Here is a 5,994-nt window from a genome sequence, read left to right as displayed (position 1 = left end):
ACTATCCTCATGAGATTTTCCAGAAATTCAAATTCCCCTGTGAAAATCCACATGCCTTTGTAAAACCACATAAAAATTTAACCTGCCCCAAATCAATCTATTTTGTCCCATCCACCAGCTGTGACAGCAATGACTCCTGAGTCCATTTCAGGCTCCTGTGATCTTTCTGCCTGTTACAGTCTTTGGCGGAGTGAGTGCTGCCAATCCCACAGACAAATTATGGAACAATCTCCAAAAAATGGCCAACAGGAGAAAAAGGCCCTTTCTCCACCTTGTTTTGAGCCTCAGTCAGGAACTAATAATCCCATTTATGTTCAGGAGCCTTCTCTGAAACACGGAGAAGCAGTCTGGCTTTCCTAAGGCTTGGCACAACCAGAGAGGATGGCTAAATACAAAAGTTCATCATTCAGCTCAAAACATGAATATTTCCTGCATATCATGAGCAAAATCACTGAGATCTAATTCAATTTAAGATATTTGTTTGCAGAATTAGAAACAAGACATCAGGAAATCAATCTAAGAGCTGACAGACACCAGAGGTACTATTTATTAAGTTAGGCTATGTTACTGCCACAGCACACAGAGAACCTCTGTATCACCATCAGTTTCAGAAACATCAGGTTATAGTAGCTTCTTTTCAGGGGGAGTATTATTTTTATTTTCTTCAGTGGATAATGTTCAAAAACCCATACTGGCACACATGTAGAAGGAACACACTGCCACTTCTCCAAGGTTAAGGAAAAATACCTTTATTCTACACCCACAGACATGGTCTAGGAAAAGTAGTAACAACTTGGGACTGTATTACCTTGTCCACAGAACACCCTCCAGAGAAGAAAAACTTCTCTCATGGAGAATCAAAGGCACTTACACCCCAGGAACACTCTCACAGGCATACCTCCTGGAGGGGAAAATTTCCTAGGATGACAGCCAGTCTGAAAACTCCAGGAAACACTGAAAAAAGCCATTTTAGTGCTAGAGCTGTCTGTCAGGCCTTGAAGCCAAAAATCCCCATTTCCACATTAACCAAGAGTAGACCTGAAGGGGGATGTCTGCAATGTGTGTTTGAGACTCTCTTTTGGTTAGCCTGTGGCAGGAGGGAAAACGTGGCAGGTGTCCAAGCAGTGATCCCTGGGCCTTGTGAATTTGGGGAAGAAAAGTGGTCAGAATATGACTTTGCATGACAGAAGTTTCTCATACACCACATAGAACAGTGCATTAATCGAGTCATTAATGAGTCATTAGCAAGTATTATGAAAACAGTGCCAGTGTTAGTAATTCCTGTTTATCTCTGATGAAGCAGAAGTGGGATCAGCACAGCTCTTCTACGGAGTCCAGCAAGAAGAGAGAGCATCTCCTTCCCTTCTTTTGCACCCAAAAGGCAAACCAGAAATCTGGAACATCCTCTTCTACCAGCTATTAAATCTCTTACTGCAACACTGCAATTGCACTAAACTACTACAATATCATAGTGAGCCTGCACAAACCAAAAAGCTTGCCATCTGGGTTACTTCTTCAAGGCAGACTCAAACTTCATTGTTCGTAAGATACAGATAAAAGCTCTGAGGAAAAAGAGCTAGAGACAGTAAACAACAATTTTGCATGACTAATCCAATATAATCCTATGCTGGGTAAAATTACCATGTGCATGGATTCCCACTGAAGTGCTTTAATAACAGCACAGCAAGCCTCTGGCTGTCATGCTGAGGAAATGCTCTGGTGCACTCAGGCTAATAACTCAGAAAGATTACTTCCTTTTCTCTTCTTTGTTTCGTTTTGGGTTTTTTTTCTCCTCTCTGTTCTCATTAAAGCTGTTAGCCACTTGCTATCCCATTTAATTCCCTATTAAGAGATCATCCATCAAACCTGTGAAGTGAAAAAGACCTGCACTGGAAGACATCTGTCTGCAGATTCCATGGACATGTCCAGCTAGCTATAGAGAGGTCACCCACTCTCAGCACCAAACTACACACATTTTATTGCATCACTGCAGCATGCAGTTGCTGTCGAAGAAAAGAATGGCAAACTCTCAGATGAGAGGTAATTAAACCAATTGCAGCAGCAGCAGCTTCCCCTCCAAGTGACCCCACTTTCTGTACTGCAGACTGAGCAGACCACAGTGGGGATCTCCACGCAGAGCAGCCACCCGAGGAATCCTGCACAGTGGTTTAGGCCAGGAAGGGAAGGAGGCTGCCACCTCCAGCTGAGCCACACCAAAATCAATAAGGGCTTCACAACCCAGGAGAGAAGGAAATCCACAACTATGATTGTTTTCTGCTCTGTGGACAGAGGGAGTAAGTGTTCCCCTCTTAGCATTCCTTGCCTCAGGGAAGGAAGTCCGACCTCCACATGAATCTGATCAGGGTTCAGGAGGAATCAGGATGGATGAGGCACCCAGGAAATGCTAGTATTTCAGGCTCATCCAGGACAAGCCTATTCCAAGTGGACGAGATTAAACACGAGGCATGTGTGTAGGTTATGAAAGGCATGTGAGAGGAACTGGTGGGGTTATGAAAGATCAGAGGTTATGAAAGATCCTGGCAGTTATGAAAGATGAGCCAAGAGTCTGATCCAGCAAGGCAGAGAGCAGCCTCAACCTGCTCAGAGGTGAAGGGACGTTCACAATCACCCAACAGCTCAGGGTAGGAAGCTCACATTGCCCAGAAGCTCTAGGCTAGGAACAGCTTGAAAAATTCAGTAATAAGAGAACGATTGTCACCAGCTAGGAGAACCACAAAGAGAAATATTGTCTGCTTAGAGGCCTCACAGGCAGCTGCATTGTGTTTGCAAAGTATTTTGAACAATCTTAAGACACTTGATGCAGCCACTGGTTCTCTAAGCCTTATTTCCTGGCTTCTTAGGTCTGTTTTAAATCCTCAACCTGCAGGAGCCACATAGCTGGAATGAACCTGTAAAAAACAAGGCTTCACTCAGATGATGTTTCACCCTCTCGAGTTCAGCCTTTGGGTCACCATTTTACTCTAGTCTTCTACCACAAGGACAAAGGGAAATTCGGGGGAATGCTACTGAGCCAGATGGAATGGCTTCTGTTCCAAATGCCACTCAAACATCCCTTAGAGAGAAGACTTAACTCCTGCTTAGAAAAATATTGAGAGCACTTCGCCCCCCTTCACAGCAGTATTTCTCCATGCCAGTGATTTTCTACAATTACCTTCAGTGAGGGTATTTCTTCATCCCACCTACTACACTATCCACAGCCTGTTTTTAATTTAAAACATTAATTAAACAGACCTTTCAATGTCCCTGTGGTAGCCTCATTGCAACAAACCTTCAGGCACTGCAGCAGACCTGAGACACACAGGAGCGAACCATCTGCTCTACATCAGAATCACCAAGAAGAGTGACCATGCAGCTTGAGTGAGATACTCCTCTCCCTCTACTCTGCCCCGGTGAGGCTACATCTGGAGTCCAGTTCTGGACTTCCCTGTTCAAGAGAGACAAGGAACTACCAGAGACAGTCTAGCAGAGGCTACAAAGATGCTGAGGGGAATGGAACATCTCTCTTACGAGGAAAGGCTGAGACACACGGGGCCTAAAGACAAGAAGACTGAGAGGATCTTATCAATGCCTATCAATATCTAAAGGGTGAAGGTCAAGAGGTCTTTTCAGTGGTGCCCAGCAACAGAACAAAGAGCAAAAGGCACAAACTAGAAGGCAGGAGATTCCATCTGAACATGGGGAAGAGCTTCTTTCCTGTGAGGGTGGCAGAATCCTAGAGCAGGCTGCCCAGAGAGGTCGTGGAGACTCCTTCTCTGCAGAGATTCCAAACTCAGCTGGACATGATCTTGTGCAACCCGCTCTGGATGACCCTGCTTTAGCAGGGGGGTTTGACTACATGATCTCTAGAGGTCCCTTTCAACCCCCATCATTCTGTAAAGAATTTAGAACAATTTTCTTCCATACTATTCCAAACAGTTTGTAGGGAGATTACACCGATCTCACATTAGGGCAAAGCAGCTATGTGGTCAAAGGAAACTTAGAACAATCATTCAGCAGGATTGACAGACCTTTGGTGAAGATTTCTTCAATGAAAAATTCACCATTTCATACTTTAAACAAACTTTTAAACTTTGGGTATTAGTTAATTCACCATCTCATGGTTTGCTACTGTTTGGGGTTTTTTGTCTGATTCAAAATGGGGACTATAAAATGTTTGTGAAGTTGACTGACTGCCTTGCTGTCTGTGATGTCCACTGCCACAGCACACCTTAGAACTCTGATAAATGAAGCTGAATTCTTGCACTACAGCCCACTAAGTTTTGTCACTTATTTTAAAAGGAGAAGGGCCAAGTTTTGTATCTAAAATCACAGAATCATTAAGGTTGGAGAAAAGGCCTCCAAGATCATCCAGTCTAACTATGAAGCCAGCACTGCCGAGTCACTGCCAAACCATGTCCCTCAGCACCACATCAACATGGTTTTGAACACTTTCAAGAATGTCAATTCCACTACTTCCCTGGGCAGCCTGTTCCAGGCTTTAACAACTCTTTCAGTGAAATTGTCTAATATTTTTGTGAACTACATGTGGCAGGAATGTTATATCCCTCTCATCCCAAAGTGACCTGTGTCCTCCAAAACAAATGACATAAATGTAGATTTAGGGTCTGTTAGGTTAGATAGAATACCCAACCCAATTAAACTCAGCCTAATCTCTAGAAAACTAACTGATTCTGTGTTCACATCAGAGATAGCAATTTATGCATTTTTTTTAACGCAAATAGCATCACCACTAAAGCATCTCTATTGTAGCCCTCAAAGGTCACTGAAAATTAAACCCTCAACCATGGATCAGGTGCTGACAGACAGTAACAAACTCCATACACTTGAAGAACCTCATGCCTTGTCCAAAAAGTGACACTGACAGACTCAAACCCTGGAGTCTGTCCCTATCTTTTGTCCCATTCAGCACCAAGTGTGCATCAGAACAGAAAAGCCTCACGGTGGCAGATAGAAGTGTGTCCCAACACTCGCTGGGTGTTGCAAGTATTACACACCGGCTGCTCTGTTGCATAAGCACATACTCAGTACAGGCCACCCATTTTCTGCATGGTGGATCCAGAACCATTCAACTGATTGCTTGCCCCCTGCTCTGCTGGCTCCACTGCACGGTAATTTAGCTTCTATAGTTTTGGAACAGTAGGTTCTTTCTTTTTACGTCCCTGATGGATCCAAAACCACACAGAGCCAAGTGAAAATCTGAACAGCGATGTGTTGTTACCACACACTTTAATCCCGAAGCTGCTGAAATTAAAACTCCGAGCTGCCTTTCCACTCCTGGGGCCACTTTCCCCAACATTTCCTCCCTTCATTTTCGAGATGGCCGCTGCTAGCCGTCAGCTCCTCCCCGAGCCCCGGTACCGCTGACGGCCGGCCCGCCGTTCCCCGGGATGGGCCCTTCTCCTCCAGCACACATGCGGCGCCCGGGCCTCTCGACCCCAGCCAGCCGCGCCTGCGGCAGCGTGACCCCTGAAGGGCCTCTCGGCCCGAGGGAACGGCGCCTTGTTATCTCGGGAAGACACAACAACGCCCCAGCTCCAGGCCGGGTAGGCTGGTTCGGCGGTACCGGCCGCGGCGCCATGTCAGACCGGACCACGACGATGGCGATGGCGGCGGTACGAGGCGGGCTGGGCCGGCCGTCTACCCTTGCCACATCCTGCCCTCCACGGCGCGGCCTCGGTGCTGCAGTCCGCGACATCCACCCCTATCTCTCCCCGGCCCTCCTCCACCTCCCCCGCCTCGGGGCTCACCTAAAGTCAGCGCCCAGCAGCCTGCAGCCCGCCTTCCCCATTGATCGGCAGCTCCCGGCGGGCCGCCTCCCTCCGCCCCGCTCCCTTCGGCGGGGCGGTGCCGGGGCGCGGAGTGACAGCGGCGGCTGCGGCGGCGGTGAGCGCGCCGGGAACCCTCCTCCACGGCCGCTCCTCGGCGGGGAGCCGGCCCCCCGCGCCTCCCGGGTCCTGCTCCACCGCCGCCACT

The sequence above is a fragment of the Indicator indicator genome, chromosome 6 (genome assembly GCF_027791375.1).
Source record: "Indicator indicator isolate 239-I01 chromosome 6, UM_Iind_1.1, whole genome shotgun sequence".
Lineage (NCBI taxonomy): Eukaryota > Metazoa > Chordata > Aves > Piciformes > Indicatoridae > Indicator > Indicator indicator.
Note: the sequence above shows the minus strand (reverse complement) of the source record.